Genomic DNA, 22,467 nt, shown 5'->3' on the forward strand with positions numbered 1-22,467 from the left:
GCCCGAAAGCCCGGGCCCGGCCCGGCCCGCGGGCCGGGCCGGGCCGGGTAAGGGGTTGTTGGATCGGGCCCGGCCCGGGCCGGGCCGGGCTCGGGCCCGTGATCTTCGGGCTCGGGTCGGGCTCGGGCCTGAGCCAGGCCCGTATTAGGCCCGGGTCTCATACGTATATGTATAATTGCGTGTGTACGTTGTGTGGCTTTGTTCTTGTTTTGTGGGGTTTAACTTCCCGAAGCGACCCAGGCTATATGAGACGCCGTCGTTGAGGGCTCCGGGTAATTTAACCACCTGGAGTGCATTGGCGTGCACAGAAATTGCATAGTACAAGACGTCTACAATTTTGCTACATCGGTATGCTACACGGGATTTCAAGACACGCCTAATACAAGTTTCCGCCATTATAGTGAGTGAAAGACGTTCTTGGGTACCGTGTAAGGAAAGCAACGGTAAACTGCCTAGATTAGTGTATATAATATGTGCGCGTTTGTATCTAGGGAAATATTTCGAGTATGCAGCTATGCTCGCATGCCCGTAGACTGGCCAACGCTACTTGTGAGTCTTTAATATCTCAGGAGCTGTTTTTCGTTCATTTTAAGTGCAAGATGCAGAGCGACTCTTATCACAGGGCGAACGCCGTTGTTGATTTTCTCATTAGAAGAGGTGAGGCGCCAGACCATAGAGGCACTCGTTTCCCCGAGTGTGGCTCAGAACTGGAGTGATGAGGCTAGAGAAGCGATCCGGGATTCTGGGAATACCCAGCACACGGACTGATTAGTTTTATTTAAATCACCCTTTATTCAACACACCGTTACTGTGCACACGTTGACACGAGGACGGTGGCTCGCTCGTTAACGGGTGTGCCTCGCTTTGACAGATCTATGGCACTGCAGTGGCGGTGACTCGGGGAAGAAGGGTGGGACAAAGAACCTTTTTGTTTTGAACACGAAAACGTAGTGTAAGTTGGGTGCAGTTGCCTGTCGAGGAGTCAACACGACAGCTTTAATTTATGTAACGCTGCCAAGCCTGGTATATTCCTCCCAGAAGCAGCTAGAGCACGTTTTTTTCCCCATTACATTGTGCAATAGATGAAGTTTGCAGGATACTTGCTACTTTTACTCAACAGCCCTAGCTCGTATGCAGTTGATGTAGACTCAACCTAAAAATGTCTGTCATGCTTTCTTTTTTCTCCACTTTATGCAGGTATTATATTTTGTAGTTGTTCTTTTAAATGCAAAAATGAGATTGCGTGGTTAGCACGGCGTGCGTACATGAAAGAGCCAGCTATGACTCCAATTATATTTTATATTGCCCTGCAATCATTTCGCAAGAGTGTTACGCGCGTAATTCACCGAAAGTATACACAGTACCAGTGAAAGTCGTGACACTGAAAGAAGTTCCTAAAACAATCTCTAGAAAATATCTTGTATGCTGCAGGTATCTTCACAATAACCGAAGGTTGGACAGTGCCTCCTTTATGCTCAAGGCATAACTAGCCGAAACGGACCGGGCCGGGCCGGGCCGGGCCCAAACCTTTCGGGCCCGGGCCGGGTACGGGCCACATTTAGGAACACCGGGCCGGGCTCGGGCGAGCCGGAGCATGGTGTTTACGGGCCGGGCCGGGCCAGGCCCGTGCAGTGCTCTAGTGTTGCCTTATGTGTGAAAACTCAATCGTCTTCGTGCCCCACTGCTCTTTCGCACTTTGCCGACACGATCACCATCGAGCGATCAACGCGTTGCGGTTCTTCGTTTACAATGCCGAAACGTTTGAGGATCCAGGGTGGCCTGGTGCATGGTGCAAACGCATTTGGTTAGGTGGCAAATGTTGCAAAGATTCCGTGATCAGAGCCAAGCTCGCTGAAAAAAAAAATGAAAGGGTCTCTTATGCCTTCCCGTATACGGCTCGAAGACGAAAGCCACATTTTTTTTCTTCTCAGTCGATGTTTTGAACCTGTCCCGCTACCCTCCGAAAGCATTGTGCATCTAACGTGCTTTTGCACTGCCTCCAGGATCGGAGGCATTGAAAGCTTTCTGCACCTCACCTGGTTTAGCACTGCTTTTGTGATCGGCCCATCTATGACCAAGCGACCATACAATGCGATATTGATCATTGGACGTCACGCTATGTGACTCTCGTGGCGTCATCATCATGTCACAAATTCTGGCGATCTGTGAGGCCATGATGACGTAATATGGTGATGTCATTGCGCAATGATGGTTTTTCGCACCACTCATGTTGAAGCCGACGCCGATTGGTACCTTTCGCGTTTGATGAGGCATCTAAGGCTTTCGCTTTAATAATCTGAATATACAGTGGCGCGTTGTGTACTTCTCTTCGTCCTTTATCCGAAACTGAGTTTTGCCCAATAGCTTCATCCCAGCTTCCACTTCAGACAGAGCTACCCGTTTTTCGATCAAACTAATACTCGCCATCCAATCAAAAGCCATGATGTATCCAAAGACGCTGCTTTGTTGCGAGGTCTCGCGGCCTGCCAGGATGCGGAGGTCCTCCATGTAGAACACGGTCGAAGGCTGAGCGATCTCGAGGCGCTCCGAGGCTGGAAAAAACGGACCCATGGCCAGGTCACTCTCCTGGGAAATGAAACAATTGTAGAGATAAAGTCAGGGTGTGATATGGACGGTCCCTTCTTTTTAACAAAGTGTCATGCCTAAAACGCTTCGCAAGTATCGGCTCTGCCACATAACTTATGCCGTGTGACCCTCCATCATCTTGTAAGGTCGTGGTTAGTAGCGCTGACTTCACATTATCTGACGCATATCTGACGTATAAATTAGACGGAGACAAAGAATAGAAAATTCTACGCTCTTGTTCCTGATAGAAATGTGCAGACTGTATTTGCATCGAATGGGGCGAGGTTATCAATAACACAAGCACTGTGGCCATCTAATGAATGCAGGCAGAAAAAACAACAAGAAACAAAGTTACACGGTCTCATATGCATTAGCCTGGAACGACTGGAAGGCGAAAGCCACATGCTTCATATTTTGCTTTTCCTTCTTTTCAGTCGATTGTATTGATTCGGGCGGGAAGGATCCCCTCCCCCGAAAGCAGCCTGCACGTAAAGTTGTTTTGCATCACTGCCTCCGACATTGCCCCATGCCTGAACAAGCGACTACGTCGCGATATGACGTCATCGTTGCTACATCATGTTGTGTGACGCCACAGTGACGTCACAATTTTGGCGACATGTGACGTCACTGGTGTCATCGGATGATGATGATTTTATTGCGTCACTTCGTAATGACGCCGACGCCGCCGACAACTGTCAGTTTTCGTCTTTGATGAGGCATATAAGGCTTTCGCCTTAATTAATGACGATGAGGATAGGATGCATGCGTATTGCATGAAGCGACCCTGCTGATGCCAGACGTCCTGTTCCGACATAGAGTAAGTCTCGTAGTGCCTGGCATTGCCTGTCGCACATTTAAAAATACTTATGCTTGCATACGCGTGGATAAATGTGTGCTCGTAAAGTGAAAGCGAATTGGGTAACAACCTGCAATACCGGTCGCTTTGCGACGGGCGCTAAATGCAGTCGAAACACCGGCCCGCTTATATTGCGGTGCGCGCTATAGAAAAGCAAGTTGTGGAAATCATTCCAGAGACCATCATCACGGCGGGTCTCGTCGTCAAATCGGTACACCCCACGAAATTTTTATCGGTCGCCATTAAAAAGAAATCTCTATACCCGTGAGATATCTTGTCAGATGTCTATACCCGTGAGATATCTTGTTCTTTTATTTATTTTCAATACTGCTACTCCCTTTCTGGAGCGTGGAAGCTGGGCAGTACAATAATTTTTCGCAAAAGCAATAAAAATGAAGACCAAAGTTCGAGAAGCAAACACCTAAAGCATATCATAATAACAGGATATGAAGATAAAAAAAAACAATACAAGAATAGGAAATATAAAGAAAAAAAGATAGAATGAGGAGGGCATGTGTCTCACATTTCGATGCAGCATACCCATGCACCCGGTCCAGGAGCCGTCAACCCTTGGACTGCCTGTGGTCACTTCCGGAGGTAGAGCGATAGTATAACTGCAAAGTTGCGTGGTGATGGCTGCAATGCGGGCTTCTTGGTATGGAATCGTTGAGCAATACTGTAGTGCATGTAACCAAGGTCTCAAGCAAGGCACATGAACTTTATTATAGTTCCGTGGGTACATGTTCTTGTACCTTGTTTGTGTCAACATTGATATGCGCTACAATATTATTCCAAGACCAGCGTGGTAGACTGATATGTAAGGAATAGAATGTGTTCTGCACGGGCACTACTAGAAAAGTGACTGCACGGGCACTACTAGAGTTTATTTATTTATTTGCCTGTCGCTGAGGGGCAGAACTGCGAACCCATGACCATTCTTTGAAGTGAAATATCTTAAGAACATGGGGCAAGAAAGCAGCAAGTATAGCTGCAAGTCAGGACAACGTCCCACACATGGGGGTCGGAGGGCGAGGCGCCATATTCTGTCGACGCTGCTCTACCCCTGCCTCGCCGCCTTTATTCACTCACTTAAAAGAACCCATTTTGTCACAAACGGCATGATTTGTTGCTAATGAAACGTCGACTTTAACTTACATAGTTCCCTGCATTCGCAACTCTACGCACATGAAGTACAACCATGCTTTTCCGGGAACACCGAGTGCTGGTGACACCTTTCTTTTGAATGGAAGAAACTGATTTTCTTTATTGAACGATTTTGCAATAGGCTATTAACAGATGAAGTTGCGTTAGGTGCTTGGCCCGACGCCAACAGTGCAACTGTGATCGTAGGAGCGGCCATAACCTTCCTAAAAGGCACTGGATTGGGTGCACGGTTTTAGCATTGCGCCAAATCGACGGGACTGTATACATTGCCTCCGTACCTTGGGATCGTCATTCACTATTCTTTTATTGCGATAGCAATTATATGGACACTCCTGGCTGGTTTTTGTTGTCGCCGTCGCCGTCTGCCGACGCCGTCAGGGCCCGTATATGTATATGTATGTATATATATTCAAAAGCCAAAAAGAAAAATAATTCATAATTTTTTTCCGAGGCGAGGAATCAAACGGGCGACCTCTCGCTCCGCAGCGCGCGGCTTTAGACGGCTAGGCCACGAGAAATACAACTTTCAGCCTGCTAACGGCCGGCTATTTATATACGTCATTTACTTCATCATGCTTTCTTGGTCGCCAGCGAGATGGCGAGAAGTGCGCGCGGGACGTGCTTTAAAGGTCGTCGCCCCGCTCCTGCGAACGCCGATGCTCCTCGCCCTACAGGGCGTGGTCGCTTGCGCGCGCTTATCTCGAGGAATGAGGGGGGAGGGGTTATATGTCGTGTGCTTTCCCCGCGATGTCCGCGCTGAAGTCACAGAGCGTACGAAGGTCACTTCGCTCGATGCAGAGGCCGCGTTTGCGAAAGGAGCGCGCTGTTCAAACAGAAATAAGTAACAACTGTGACACTTAGTTCGCGCTCGTCCTGTGTGTACCTGTGCGTTCGTTTCCTGCGTCCTACACGAAACGTCCTGCATGTTTGAGCAGCGCGCTTCAAGCGTCGAGCTGCGACGCATGATAGTTCGCGCTCGTCCTGTGTGCGTTCTTTTCTTGCGTCCTTTGGCCTTGAGCGAAGCGCTGGCAATTTCGAGCTGCTTTCCGTTCTTCGCGTTACATTCTAATTTGTTGCTATCGCATTCTTTGCTTCGCCGTTGCGGCGCAATGGCGAAGCAATGAATGCAATAGCAACAAATTGGAATGTAACGCTCAGTTGAACTTCTACGGTATAGAGCAGCAGGCCAGAGCACACTATCGATCAGGCTGACCTTTCTGCCTTAATATGAATAAACGTCTATCTATCAAGCGTTTTCTTTAGCTGTTGTCTAAACGCAGTTATACACATTTGCAGTAAAACGTCTCAGGCATTTCACTGAGATATATGATCTTCCTTGAGTCTCTTGCAAAGTCGCAGAGTTGCAATGTTATCAAACCAAATTTGCGTTTCCCGCCGCCATCTACCTATCAGTAAATGTCATGGCCCCCTTGGCCCATCGTGCCTCTGAAGACAATGCAAAATAGACCTCGCTCAGCAAAGCGTGTTCAGAAGGCTGGGGAACTCACTTGAAGTGGAGTGCTTGGACCAAGGCGTTGAAGATGTTTCCCACTGTACCGTTCAAGATGAACTCGTTGTTAGGACCAATCCTGATATTGGTGTGCGGGCTGTACTGCGTAGTATTAACAACAGAGACAATAACACAGTCATCACATCTTGCATCGTGTATGACATGAACTGCCGACTGAACAACAGTATAGGAGCCCCATGTGACAAACAGAATATGCAATGGCTGTGTTCTAGGCACTGATTATACCGTCACGTTGCGACCTCGTGAGGATCAGAGCCACATAAACGTTCTCTAGTCCACTTAAGCGCGTGCACTGTACAGAGAGGCATTCTCTCTGCTTAATAGTCCAGCTGACGGCTCTGACGATACCTTACGGTGGTTTATGTCGTATTAGTGCAGCTTTATTTTCAAGCTGCGAAGTAATTAGTATTTAATAGACTTCGTACTCTTATTCGTGCTCTTTTTCGTGTTACCCATGTTCTGGCAGAAGAAGTTCCAGAAGCCCTTATATCGGGAAAATGAGGGTGAGGGAATCTTGACGTGTGCGTGCGGGATCTACTAATTTTTCTTCTTCTCCCCTCCCTTCCTTCACTTCTTCCTTTCTTTCTTTCTTCGCAAAATCGCATTGCTCAATGCCTCCTCCTAGCTTCTTCCTTCCTTCATGCCGGGAACTGGACCTTCATCCACGTGCTTAACAATGCGACACTTCACTTGCTATAGGCAATAACGGCAGACATACGTTCACATCCAGGCAACAATAAAATGTCGCAACGTGAAAAGACAAGTCACTTCGATAAAAGATCTCATTGCCAATCGCCGACAAGCCCACGATCGAGATAGCATCATTTACTGGAAACGGCGCATACAAATACGCATACGACCGGGGCACCTTCGAGGGCTGCATTTCTGCAGCATTGCCGTCGCCGGGGTTTACGCGTACGACGCCGCCACAAAAATCTGCTAGTTATAACAAGCTCCGCTTGCAAAACATATGTTTCGCTCTTCATGTGCTCTGTCATGTTAGCTAAGTTTTGGCTGCAGAATTGTGCCTGCTGAATGTTGATGTACGGAGGCAGCAGCTATATACAAACTGAGCCTGGCACACTGTTGGCAGTGACTTATTTTATTACTCAGATGACATGATTAATTATTTTAAATGTAACATCATTAAGAGAAGCATCCTGAGCGTCCTATTACCTAGCTGCGTGCTTTTTCAACATATCATGCACAAATAGCGCTGCTCTTGAAATTGATCGGCAAGTTCTTTTATGAAACATTAATTCAGGAAACCTAATAGGGGCTGAGGATTTCCTCTATCGACAAGAAACTTCATTTGTCATTTGCATACGTCGTAACTAAGTTCTACGCGATATAGGGGACCGAGAATTATAAGACAAGGTTTAATATAACAAATAGCTGCAGTGATACACGCAAGCATGGATAAGATTGCTAAAAATTATGCGGCGACGACGCGGCGAATACGCCTGGGAATGCTTAGAACTTCGGTTGTCACAAAATACGATGCCGAAATATATACAATAACATGGTGCGACTTGCAAATAACGCTCTAAATGGTGAAATATTATTAACTGCGGGGGTTCCACATGCCAAAACCACGAAATGATTATGGGAGACGCCGTGGTGGAGTGCTCCGGAAATTTGGACCATCTGAGGTTCCTCAACGTGCACCTAAATCTACGTACACAGGCCTTTAGCATGTCGCCTCCATAGAAATGCAGCCTCCGCGGCCGGGATTCGATCCCGCGGCCTTCGGATCAGCGGTCAAGCACAGTAACCGCAGGACAACCGTAGTGAGGAAGTGCGAAAACATATCAACGATAGAGCTCTCTCGAAGAATAGACGTACAAGAAATAAAAAAAAATATTCGGAATGGAGTAGTCTACCGCGGCAACGATAATTAACGATCAATTTGTTTTACATGATGTGAAGAATGCTTACTTACGGGCAGGATGGAAACTCTTAAAACCTTTTCATACATATTGAGCGTCGGTGCCAACTCCTGCCTTCTCGACGGAAAATGCTAGCAGAGTTGTTCTTTCGCCACGACAACTGAGTGTCCTACGTGCTACCACGCGAAAGCGCTTAGTCTGAAAACGGCCGTCAAGAAGCGACTCGTACTCATTAATGCATGCGTCGATGCGCCGCGTAAGACCACCGGCAGCCAATGCGCAAACAGCGCGAGCCATAATACACTGCATGGATAAATAACTGTATCGGGGCCAGTGCACTCTGTTACCAGCCAATTAGACTGCAATCATGTTGAGCCAATCAATTTATTCCCGTCCATTAGAACCGATAAGTGCGAACACGGCACGCGCTTGTCCGCGCCTTGTATAATGGCAAGGTTGAAGAGGGCGCAATCTATGAGGCCACCTCCCTTAAGGCCACTGATTCCGCAAATTACTTCAAGCTTTCGATCCCAGCAGGCCTTCGGCAGCTTCCACTCTCTGCGCGATCGAAATAACGGGGATATCGGGTACAGTTGACAAGACCTGTACAAACAAAAACAGAAGATTGCATTTGTTTATGATTATCTCTAGCATCATGCCCGAAGCAGTAACATATGCGATATACAAAGAATTACATACTAAATATCAAATACCTGACTAAAAACGTACGGATTGCCTAATTCAGCGCAAGTCGAGCGTTTTGAGCAGAACAATTGCGCAACGCAACATCACTTCGGTAACTTCATTTATTTGTTTCCTCTCTGACTGAATCTGTGGAAAGGTAAATAAATATGGCGCTTTTTAATACGGAGCTGATAAAGCCGGCGGTAATCTGTCCAAAGCAAAAAAAAAAAAAGAACTCCGAGCCACAATGACGTGACCGCGCTTTCCCTAGCAACCGGTTGCCCAGCTGTGCGCTGCTCCGTTAGCCCATACACCACTCCGCCACCTTCCCGCCTGCCTGGACACGGCGCGCAACTGCTTAGTCACGCCGCACGGGACGTCTCAGCCAACTACGCATGCGCTCCTTTCTTTCTGTACAAGGCCGGCACGGGGCGGCGGCGGGCGGCGCCAGACGCAGGCATGGGAAGACCGAAGAAGTTTCGTACTGCCGATGTAGAAGCTCGTTACCGGGAATCGCGGCGCGCTGCCAAGCGAGAATGCTGGACTCGGACTCGACCCGTTGAATGTAGTCCACGACGTAGTACGGCCGAAACGGCGATAGGTGACTGTGCTGAACTCGACTGGAACTTGGCATCACTTGGGATTGCATTCTATAACTTAGCATCACTTTGCATCACTTCGTGTGGCCAGCAGTGGTGGTGTTATGATCGGCCTGCCTGGCTTGGCCCCGCTTTGACGCATGAGACGTTGCGGCTAAGACTACCCTGATTTCTTGCGGGTCAGCGGTTCCAGAGATGCCCCAAGAGCGGCGACAACACGAAGGTCGTTCGTCTAATATTCTCAGGTTGTCTGCGCCCCTCGTAAAACCCTTTGGGCACGCCTGACCGACTGACAGATTAGGAAGAGTTGTTGGCCGTCGAGGCGGCTTGCTTTGTCGTCAAGGTGCCCCGGACAAAGGACCCAGCGTCTGGGAACCGTCTGCGGATGCATTTCCCACGTTCTCCGCGGCGCCTTGTTGCCGCTGTTTCCACAATTCGTGGTCTGCCTCGCGCATAACCATCATTGCAACAGACTACGAAATTGACTTCCACGTAAGACTCAACGTCTTCGTGCTGTGCCGTGTGTGCTCGGTGGGCAGTGTTTTTCCCTCGCCATGGGACGAACTGGATGTGCCTCTTTCTCCTTTCGTGGGTTGGGAAGGAGGCGGCGTTTCACCTTCCCCTTTTGGGGGCGGAGGTGAAGATGGAAATTTTCATTGGACTGTCCTGGCCTCCATTGTTTTTTCCTACAGGGAACCCTGGGAAGGCCAGCACATAAAATGCGAGCGCCGATGCGCTCCCGACAAGCTCTCACAAGTTCTCTCAAGCTCTCACGAGCTCCGAGAGCTTCCATGATGCTAACCCCATCATGTAGCAACACGCTACCTGTAAATAAACGTTACTGTTAACAGCTCCGGACTCCTCTCCTCGACATCTCCCCGAGACTCTGGCTGGCTCCGGTCCCCTGGGCAGAACCCCGATGACATCAGTGGGCAGTATAGAAGGTACAACTATCTAAGATACTATCTTAGATACTCTTTAGGTATCTTGGATCTGTATCGTGATAAGTCTAGCAAGACGAGTATCTTTATGTGTATTTCCGATACTTTCAATAATATATCGTGTATCTTAAGATACCAGATACTGCTGTAACAACAACACCGTGCGAAACAACACACGTTGTCTGCACGCCGCTTATCAAGCTGATACTGTCGCCACTAAGCCACCTGAATAAAACTAAAGGCAGTGACATTCTTTCAGCGTTCTGCCAGAGTCCTCCAGCGAGGCAGGCGATGAGGACTGCGCGTCTCTGTTCGGTGGAGCAGAGTCAAGTTGTGGCGCTCGCGATATCGCAACAGAAACAACCGTGCAAACTCCTACGCGCAGCCGACCTTTTGTTTTCTCGATATTTTCTTTTTTTTTAGTTCTGTTGGTGCCATGACACTTGTTCGTAGCCACTGTACTGTGCTTCATACTCCGATGCTCGTGGCGTCTTTCGCCCACATTTTGATGGCACTATAGTGTCGTTGTGGAAGTTCCTATTGTGTGGTGCTTCGTTGCGAAGTCTGCAAAAATGGGGTTTCTTTGCGTCTCGCGCCTTTACCCACCAGCGATTAGCTTACGGTACGATATTATTCACAAAGAGGATTCATTGAGCTCTTTTATGCAATATGTGTTTCGCAACTTGCTGCTAAAATAAGTTGTCTGTTACATTATTATATTAAACGCTCTCATCATTCCTACTGGTCGCATATCTACATTGCATTTGAGTTTACTGCCACTTCAAGGCGATGTTGAGGACAAATGTTAAATAGTCTCGGCTTCCTAGAGTATACAGTAACAAAAATTCTGCTTACGACTTGGTAAAATAGCGAAATACAGTTTGCATTACAATGAATCAAATTATAACCAAACATCTTAAAGATGTTAGCAAGGATATTCAAGAAACATTATAATACCTACTACTCCGTTTTTCTCATGGGCATCCCCACGAGCCTTTTATGTCATTTTCCATAGGTACTGAGTTTTCTAGTGCCTGACCTTAACATCTAGGTTGACGATTCATCATGCTCAAGTGTAATAGCTTTTAGAGGGGCCCCCTGAATCGCGTTTATACAGGGTTTTTCACGTAACTAGAACCAAATAATTTAGAACAGATCGTTGACCTTAACTGAATGAAACCAACGATGTATGGTTTGACGCAACGTGGCCCTCGGTAGGTTACTTATATATTGCGCTCATTTGGCTAATTAACTAAGATCAGTTATGAAAAAGATATTAATCAATATAGGACCAAGTGCGTCACGTAGCGTATTAAAGGGCATTCCAAAACGACCAATCAAATTTTTTGTGGCAGCGTACATGCTCCGTTGTTTTCCGGCGTTTAAGGAAAGCCCACAAAATATTACCACGTCACTGCGCTCTTGCGCAACTAGAGGGCCTCGATGTCCTCCTAACCTGCCGCTCCATGGGCGAGGAGGATATCGAGGCACTGTAGTGCGCTACCGTAGTACAGCGCTCTTAAACCTGCTGCAAGCGAAACAATCGGCGCATGAACCGCAGCGAAATGAGCGGTCACGGCTCTAAGCATCGGCTTCCCTGTGCGCCAGAATTCATGACGGCCGCAAATGGCAAGAATACGCCTTCGCCCCTGCATCAGAAACGACAGGCTGGTGGTCCGCGCGCCGGCTGTTTTGCTCGAAGCACGTTTGAGAGCGCTGCGGTACGCTAGCGCATGAGCGCAGTCACGTGGTTTACGTTCGTATTTTGCAAGCTTTCTTTAAAAGCTGGAAAAAACCAACACGCAGCTCACACGTTGCCACAAAAAACTTCGATCGGTTGTTTTGGAATGCCCTCTACTACGTGATGGAAGCACTTGGCCCTAAAATGAATGTTAAAAATTTTGCATCATTACCTCAGGAAATAACCAGTTAAACGCAATATAAAAATACCATAACGAGCGGCACATGACTGTAAAGCATGTACATTTGGTTTCATTCAATTGCTCTCAACCACTTTTTAAAAATATTTAATTCCGTTTACGTGAAACACCCTGTATACTTATTCATTGTATTTGATTGATACGCAACCGCCTTGCTATTTTGCGTAGTTGTATTCGCTTTGCTTTTTTTAGATCACCGTAATGTTCTTTTACTGCTACAAATCACCAGGTAATGAGAGCTATGAGGGGCAATAGTGCGAAATGTAGTGGTATCCTGTCGCTACAAAACGTCTGATATGTTTCTGGGTGGCACAAGTTCACTCGGAGGAGAAATGTTAAAGATTGAACGTTAGTGAATATCTTGTTAACCAACACTTAACGCCACCAGATCAGTAGAATATGAAAAGTCATTGGGGTTGTATGTCATCTATGTATACACGATGCTTCCAAACAAAATATCGCTACCAGCGATGTTGCTGCTGGGCAGCTCCCGGGTGATTGGGTATTGCGAAAACGGCAATACGTTTATGCGTTTATGTACGTGGTATTACTGCAGAGCTGCATTTGCGGCATCGTGGGAGGTCTTCCTATTGACGTTTTTGTATGTAAATGACAACTCGCTAGCTGGTCGGCTAGTAGAGCAGCGGCACTCATCAATTACAGAAGTGACAAGCAAAAACCCCCAACAGCTCAGCGTATAAAGAGCTGTCATGTTAAGCAGCCAAGGGAATCATAATATGTTGTTAGAGATTGGAACTTATACACTTTGAGCAAGCAAGACCGAATTGTTTGGATACTAACAGATATTCATTATATCAAACAAAGTTTTAGATAGCTAACATATTTTCAAGCGAATATTTTCGTACATATACGTTTGCTGCTTCATGATATCGATCTATAGTAACAAATCTGCAAATGTATCGAAGTATCTCAGATACAATTGGGAAGTATCGAATCAGATAAAATTATTCCGCTAGTATCTTGTATCTGTATCTCAAATACTTGATGCCCGAGTATCTTGTATCGTATCGAGATACAATTTCAAACTACTTCTGCTCAACCCTGATGGGCAGGACTAGCCGGGAAGCGGTCAGCTCAGCTGAGACTTTAGCCTCGCGCCACTATTGCAAGCTATGCCAGGTTTTTTTTCTCAGATATTAAAAATAAGAACAGTAAGGCTTTTGTGATAAACTGGCTGTATATACAAGACATATTGTATTTACAGTCGAAGATCTTGCAAAACCAGAAAGTTATTTAATAAGCAGATGTGCGCAGCTGTTCCGAACATTTCCGCCGTCTACTTAAGGCGAAGGCTGTGGGGAGCCTAATTAAAATGCGCAACAGATATAAGACAGAACGCTAGTGCAGGACTTCAAAAAGTAGCAACCATTACAAATATAACGTAGTAAGTTTCGTTTTTGTATTTGAGATTGGAGAGTTCAGTCACGTAATATTTCACTTTAATTGCTAACCCGCCATGGTGGTCTAGTACTTATGGTGCTCGATTCCCGACCCGAACGTCGCAGAATCAAATGGTGGTCGCGGAGGCCGCATTTTCGATGGAGGCGAAAACGCTTGAGGCTTGTGTACTTAGATTTAGGTGCTCGTTAAAGGACCCCAGGTGGTCGAAATTTTCGGAGCCCTCCACTACGGCGACACTCATAATCATATCGTGTTTGTGGCATGTTAAACCCCGACAATTATATATTAATCACTTTAATTGCTATGCACTCGAAGCCGCTTACGAAAACCCGACGCATGTTTCCAATGCTTGTACATATAGTTATATTCATTCAGCGAGTCTGGCTCTTCAAAGATTTTTGTTTTCTTTTTTCCTTTTCGTGGCGTCTCTTCTTTCACATTTGGGTTTATCTACTCAAACACTTCATTTTAGGTTTTTCCTCCCGCCCAATTCCTGGTTCATCTTTCCAGTGCCCACGTTCATTGTTTGATCTCAGCAGTAGAGTTTATTAAAGTTTTCCAACCAACCAACCAACCAATACCAGAGTTGCAAGTAATATTGAACACCAGCACCACAGACCACCGCCTACAACGTCATGATCAAGTTGCAAGGTGGTTTTTCTTTCCTCCTCTCTAACTTTCGTTCCCCTTCCCCCTTCCCCACTGCAGGGTAGCCTACCAGGCTCTACCCTAGATAACCTCCCTGCCCTTCTTTTGTCCTTCTCTTTCTCTCATCAACATCGCTCTCATGAGTCAGCACCTGTTTCTGCCATGCTTAATCTCTCTTAGTTCCCTTTAGTAAATTTAACGCCAATATTACCTCCTTTGCTTTATCTATAATATGTGTATATTACAGTAGTTGGAAACGTCATGTTCCTTTATGCGAATTTTATAAAGTACAAGTGTTACTTCAGCCTTATTTATAAAATATATCACGTTTAATTATTATTTTTACCGTTGCCGGAGGAGAGTTGTGCTATTGCGTTCAGGGACTAAGCAGTTTACCCTAGTAGTGGGTTTGTGTCATTAATTGAGAAGCAAGAAAGACAAGCGAAAGCGTTGGACTCAACTGACCTAAATGGCGCTTCGAATTATCGTCGGCTGTTGCATTTTTGGCGCTGCTTGTTACACGGTGCACCGATGGCTGCCCGGACTGCGTCAGCACATCGACGTTGCCGTCAACAGAGTAGCCCTGCGTGGTGCAGCTGCCGCGGCTTCGGCTTTCGAGGACAAGGATGGCAAGGACAACAAGGACACCGATCCCGAGGCAAGACAACGAGCCACTTGAATGCGTAAACGAGGGCCTTAGGGAACGAACGGCGAGCCTTGTGGCGCATAGCCACACAGCGCCTATGATTCACAAGGGTAAGGTTCGTAAACAGATGCTCATGAGCGATCTTTTTTATGTGCAGGGCACCGGCGTTCGTGGAACCTGCTCAGCGGCCCAAGGAGACGGAGCATGCGCAGATAATCGCGGAGAAGAATCATTGGAAGACGGTGATAGTATCTGCCGTAAGCGCTTACTGTTTCTATTTATTCGGAGTTAAACAAGCCAATGATCGAACTTTCGTTTAGGCACCAGGTGAATAATCAAATGGGATTCAGATAATTATATCTACTACTATACATATTAGAGACAAGCTAATCAAACCACCAGAAAATGAAGACATAGAAGACATTATGTCCCTTATGGCCCACTTGGCGTCAGTGTCTGTCGGTTTAATTAGGTTGTGTCTAATAAAGAAATAAGCCCTTGATTCACTCCCTCTTTGGCTCAACTCCAGACGTTGTGATTATGCAGAATATCAGTTCTCAAACGTGCATAATATGTGAACGTTATATATGAAAATAGCTTTACAGGGAAAATAATGTCCAAAAGGCGAAGACCCACTCATACTAATGCACCAGCCACTTATACCAAGGTTCCTAGCTTGATCTAACCCCAGCCCTGCAGTTAACGCACAAATTTAAATAACGAGCATGACGCCCACACTAACAGTTTACCACGAAGACATCTCACGCGATGACCGCGACCACTGGCCTTTTACCATGGAGAAAAAAATGCATGGCAGCTTCGCAGTAGTGGTGCCAAGCCTGAAGGAAGAGCGGAGCAGGGCTGCCTTCCATGTGACTCTTCATTTTTCTCTTTCTTTCCCTTGTTCTCTGTTTCGTGTATCTCTTATTAGTATCTATTTCTTTCTATTTCTTCCTTTCCCTTTCTCGCTCTTTCTTTTTTCCCTCTTTTTTCGCTTTCTCTCTCTCTCTCTCTTTCCTTCTCTGTCTTGCTATCTGATTTTTTTCTCTTTTTCTTTCTCTGTCTATCTTTTTGTCTTTATTCGATTTATTTCTCTTTCTCTTTCTGTTTCTCTCTATCGCTTTCTTTCTCCTTTTTCTCTCCTCTCTTTTTTTCTCTCTTTCTTTCTATCTCTTCCTGTCTCTCTCTCTCTTTCCTTCATGTGTTCGTTTTCGTTTAATGCTCGCAGCAGCTGTACTCGGTAGGGGGGCTTGTCCAATTCCTGTGGCGCATACCGCTTGTAATTGAGACACCTTCGCACCAACGCCGGCGCCAACATCGCCGGATGTCACTTTCAGAGCGTAAAAATTAACCGCGAAATAAAAACAAAACGTCGAAGAAAGGGTGCCTACCTGATACAATGCACTCATTGAGTCAACAAGGAGAGCGTAGCCGATACCGTCCTCCTGACGATCCAAGAACGTGCGAAGTTTCGGAATACACTCCTAGAATTATCAGAAAGCACAAGTATCCCGGCGTTACGTTTGCCTTCGCAGATGTTACCATTATTATCGCTACCGCTAAACGTTAGCAAAAACACCTTGTCGTAGTCCAATATCCTCTATAATTGAAAAATCTCGCTTCAGTTTGGGACAGCGAAGACGGCGGAATATAATGTTAAATTTTAATTGACAAGCATTAAACAACGCTTAATTCAAAACAAATAGCTGTGCGTGTGAACTATATACGCCTTCGGGGCCATCGAATGCCTTCTCCAATAAATTGGTAACTGTCATAGACTAGGACGCTGCTAAGCTCAACACTTCGTCTCAAATCAATCGTTGCAGTTATAATTTCTAGTGACATTCCCGTTTTTAAACTTGTCCATGACGAATTGTAACCTGCCTTGCTTTTTTTATTTATTTAACTTAGCCTCAGGGTACAAAGGTACATTGAAGAGGGGAGGATTGCGTAAATTATTACTGGCAACTTTCAGGTACATTTTTGCGTCAAATGAAAGGCTAAGCCTCCAAGAGCCTAGAAAACGCAGTGCTAAGCGTAAATGCGCCCTGAAAAAATTAATTACAACGACTTTTTAAAAGCTAGTTTCGGTTTCTACAATGTCCTGACGTCACGACAAGGCATGAACATGTCACGTGCTCGCTCAAGATAACGTGACGTTTCCTCGGTCACACCACTCTGTGGCTCTGTTGACGCAAAAGGGGCCATTTTAATGTTTTATTGCGATAGCAACTATATGGACAGTCTCGGCTGGGTTTTTGCCGCCGCCGTCATGCACCGTATATATATATATATATGTATATATATATATATATATATATATATATATATATATATATATATAATTTCCAAAGAAAAATAATTCAGAAAAATGCTTCCGAGGCGCGGAATCGAACCAGCAACCTCTCGCTCCGCAACGCGTGGCGCTAACCACTACGCCACAAAGCGAAGATCCTTCAGGTAGCTAACGGCAAGCGTTATATACAAACCATTTACCGCTGACAGGGCTCAGAGACGGCAGGCGCTTATAAGCGTTTCTTCATTACCAGCGAGATGGCGCGAGGAGCGCAACGGGCGCACTTAAATAACGTCGGCCAGCTCGCTCGTTTCTTATAATATTTGCGCAGGGAGAACCTTGCCCTTCCGCTGTCTGCTCGCGCGGTAGTTGCTTGCGGGTGGATAGATGTTCCTGCAGCGTAGCAGCGCGTTCATCGCGGGCCGCTTTTCTTGCTATCGCATTCATTGCTTCGCCCTTGCGGCGAAACTGTGACTTTTTTGGTACCTGACGTCTTCACAACTAGCCATACTGGCGCGTGAAGTCCTAAGAATTGATATTGTAGACGGACATCACACTATAGTGTCTATTTAAGTAGGTGTGACATGCGAAAATCGAATTTAATGGTAAAATAAAATACAGGCATTTCCTGAGCTTCACACTGGCTCTTAGCCGCCTCTGTAACAAGAAGATTTGTGTGGCGGAGTGAGCTCAATTTTTAAAGTTGCTGTCAGTACACCGTTAAGCTGTTTTCCTTTTAAAGCACGAGTAGTGAAGTTCAGAATTTCGCGTATGTGTATTTGATATTTTTCTCTTTTATTAAAACATTTCTATTACAAATGAAACATTTCAATTGTAATATAGATACCTCTGTATGCACTGTGAAATACAGGGACATATATTATTAAGCAAGAGATGAAATATTGAGAATATCAGCATATTAGGGTTCCGAGCTAGCGAGAGATTAATCGTTGCGCTCTGTCTTTTTTTTTCTGTGATTCTACTCAATGACAGTACGCCTTTGGTCGACGGCGCAAACTCTTCTGTCTGAACACATGGTGGACACGCTGGTACCTCCTGACGTGCAGTCTTGGCTCCAAGAAGCCTGGGATGCTGTGCAATGTGTGGAGTGGGTGTCAGACGTCGGCTACGACAAGGTCTCCATGCTGCTCACTTCCATATTCTGCATCCTCATTGCAATGTAGGTTCCAGGTTACATCTCTGGCTACTCAGACAGACAGACAGACAGACAGACAGACAGACAGACAGACAGACAGACAGACAGACAGACAGACAGACAGACAGACAGACAGACAGACAGACAGACAGACAGACAGACAGACAGACAGACAGACAGACAGACAGACAGACAGACAGACAGACAGACAGACAGACAGACAGACAGACAGATAGATAGATAGATAGATAGATAGATAGATAGATAGATAGATAGATAGATAGATAGATAGATAGATAGATAGATAGATAGATAGATAGATAGATAGATAGATAGATAGATAGATAGATAGATAGATAGATAGATAGATAGATGCCTTTGAGTCCAAGGGCTAGACAGGCTGATGATGAGGACTGGGCGTAATATAAAGAAAACTCACAGGGTCCCTTTCCCTTACGCATTCGACAAAGACGACTCCAAGGCGGACGCCATCTTCTATTTTCTTCTTAGTGGATGTGTTAATCCTCCCCTGCCTTCCTCAGAAAGACTTCTGCACTTCACCTTGTTTTGCACTCCCTCCAAGATCGGAGGAATTGCAAGCTTTCGGAACGTCACCAGGTTTTGCACTGTTTCCACCAGTGAGTCAGTGAATGAACTTTATAAATTGTTCTGAGGAGCCGATTCCCCTCAACAGGGAGGGTCGCCTGCGGGCGGCACCCATGTGGTGACAGGAAGGGCGAGCCCCTCCGCCAAAGTGCGTGCCGTCAGCCCGGATTCGGATCTTCCGGTCCGAGCTGGTGATTGCCGTCCTCCAGGCGTCCTCTGTGCAGAGATGTTCGCCATCGCGCAGCGCCGTGTACTGCCAGAGCGTGTGGGGTAACGCGCATTGCCTCTCCTCGCAATGACGGCAGTCTGGCTTTACGCTGTCAGTAAACTTGCTGTACACTAAAGGCGACGGATAAGTTCCCGTTTGCAGCATTCTCAAAGTGGCCTACTGGGCCCTCGAGAGTTGTGTTTGCGAAAGCGGAAAGGGCTACGCCTCGAAAATTGATAATGTTTGCAAAAAACATTAAAGGTGAGGAGCGAATCAAGCTGCCGGATGCCATCTCCCAAATTAGAGGCCGACTGCCCGTCACGGTGGCGCCGTTCGCGTGCGCGGGCATGAGCAAGCCCATTGGCAAAGCGGATAACAGGCTGGGCATCCTTGCCCTGTCTGGCGTGATTGGCCCACCTTTGACCAAGCGACGATGGCATGTGATGACGTTATCGTGCGATGTCGGGTTATGTGACGTCATAGTGGCGTCACAATATTGGAGATGTGTGACGTCATGATGTCGTCGTATGATGGCGTTATCACGTGACGGATTTTTGCATTAAGTGTGTGGTCGCCGACTAACGGCTGCATTTTCGATGGAGGGAAAATGTTTGAGGCCCGTTTACTTAGATTTAGGTGCACGTTAAAGAAGCTTACGTGGTCGAAATTTCCGGAGCCCTCCACTACGGCGTCCCTCATAATCATATCATGGTTTTGGGACGTGAAAACCCAATTATTATTATTATTATTATTATTATTATTATTATTATTATTATTATTATTATTATTATTATTATTATTATTATTATTATTATTATTATTATTATACATTTCGCATTTGATGAGGCATGTAAAGCTTTCACCTCAATATTTGTTTATGATAGTGTGGTTATCAGCGCGTCACAACTGGGTAAACGCATCTTGCCCAGGAGGTGTTGTAATGGCACTCCCAAGAACAACACAAGCGAGGTCGAGCCATCGCCAGCGGCACCGGTTGATGCCGTAGCCATCGACTGGAAGTCAATCTTCAGCATCTCGGAGATGGCTCGTCTCGACACCGGCGGTAATCGGCACGAAGGCGGTTACATCTACGCGAAAGGTGAGTACGGTGACGCGTCTCCTAAATTATACTCCTCCTTTCATAATGGCGTCCCTGTTAATCCATCATTTATCGCACGCATTTAGGGGTTGCTTTTCAGGGGGGCGGGGGGTCAACGGGACGGGTGTGCCACCCCCTGGCTAACCACTGTTTCCTGTCTATAACTTGCACTTTAAGCGGGACCTGAATAAGAGTGTAGACAATGACGAGACAGGCTGCCGTGCTTCGTAATTTGCACGCGTTTCACGCGCTTAGCTGTGCTCAGCTGAAAACTTGCCGGTGTTTCTGACTGAGCTTTGAAGACTAATGTCCAGACACTGCGCATTACCCAGCACGCCTTAACATGTAAAAATATATAAAAGGACCCTCATATCATTAAAAGTGATCGAAGCGGCCCTCGCCAATATGAATCGCCTGCTTTGTAATTACAGTTCACCCAGTCATTCAAATGAGTATTCTGGCGCTCACCTCGCCTGTTGAGGAAAATCTTTCGCGAAAGGTGTGTATAAATTTCACGCGTGACATTATCTTTGAACTTTGAGGGGATCCTAGATATATTGTACTTCGTTTAAGTGCAAGATATGTTTAACTTGTACCTAAACGAAGGAGATTTCGCGATCGTTCAGGTGCACAGTAACTAGCATATCGCGATCGGCCTCGTTTCTTCGATTGTTAGTGTGATGTCACTCCAACTATGCAAAAAAAGCTACAGGGGCATCTTGGCAATTCTCATGGTGTGTAAATTTGAAATCAATGCTTGTCACTCAGTCTGTGGCTCAGTTGTAAAGCTGAGCTTATGACTGCGGTGAAATTTTGCTCTGCGCCTGTAGATGGCATTGTCCAGAGCCGTGTGGATAGTGTGGTGTCAATTCTTCAATCCTTGACGTCTTGCACGTTCGTCACCTCCTCATGCGCCCTTTCCTCTATCGAAGGACAAAGTAGCCAATTGGAGATCTGCTCTGGTTCACTGTCCTGTGTTCTCCTTACATTTCCCTCTCACTCTTATCTTCTTCGAGTGGCGTGAGCGGTGTGAATCCGCAACTTTCCCGCACCGACCAGGACGTCGCTTCGCTGCAGCTCACCATGCTCCCTCCGCTGCCTCTTGCTCTGCCTTTCCCGTTGTCGGACACCTTGGTGCAATCTGGTCAATCAGCCATCTTTCGATTTTCGAACGCTCAGAATGTAAACGTTAATTTTTATAACGTTCGGCTTCACGGACTTAGCGTAGTATTCTGCTTCCATTATTCGATTATGCTCTTGATCACTTTAGAAAAGAGGCGTGTCATACGCTCCAAGAAAAAAGAAAGTGTCCTACTCGTTTTAGTGCCACCTGACTTGCTCCGTGTATGACTCTCTTTAAAGGGGCACCTTAACTCGCTTTTGGGTCCCAATACTCCCTTACAAGATTACAGTGATCTCAAAAGAGAGTTTGCGTATATCTTTAAAAAGAATACCAGGACTCAGTAAAAGACTCAAGTGATTCTAAGTACAGGCAGTCACTTCTCTTAATTTGCAATCATTCGTAGGAATAGGAGCGCGAGAGCTGTCCAAGAAGGATGCCGCGGCCGCCGTTATTCAACGCTGGGTGCGCCGCAAGTTCAAGCCGTGGCTCCGAAGGGCCAATTCTCAGCCCAGCACTGAGGAGCTTCCGTCGAGTCGTCAGCGCTGGATCGACGAAGACCACGGCGCCACAGTGAGCACGACGCTCGAAGATTCTGTTTTTCGCACGGACGACCTCGAGCCTCCTGGCGACGAGATTATTCGCTCCGAGGATTCGCTCCCTTAGAAAGACCAAACATGATTACATTGATGACGTGGATAAGCTCCATGTTGTTCGCTTAACGAGGTCATTCTTTCTCGATGCCAAACTTTCTATGTCCGTAATAAGGAAGTGGTGGCCCGGAATCCATGCCTATTTGAGCTTAGATTTATAGGTTGAATTTCGGCGCTAATTATGCGTGGTGAATGAATAGCCACCTAATTACTGAACTATTCAAATGTATTATTTGTCAAATGCAAAACGGAAAGTCACACGGTCCCTTATGCGTTTGCGTAAGCCGACTTTAAGGTGAAAACCATCTTTTTTTTCTCATTCGACTGTATTGATACCCCTTCCCTCCATTTCGCGAGAGCTTTCAGCACCTATAACCTGGTTTTGCACTGCCTCCGGGATCGGCCCACCTTTGACCAAGCGGC

This window comes from Rhipicephalus sanguineus, chromosome 10, assembly GCF_013339695.2.
Source record: "Rhipicephalus sanguineus isolate Rsan-2018 chromosome 10, BIME_Rsan_1.4, whole genome shotgun sequence".
NCBI classification, from domain to species: Eukaryota; Metazoa; Arthropoda; class Arachnida; order Ixodida; family Ixodidae; genus Rhipicephalus; species Rhipicephalus sanguineus.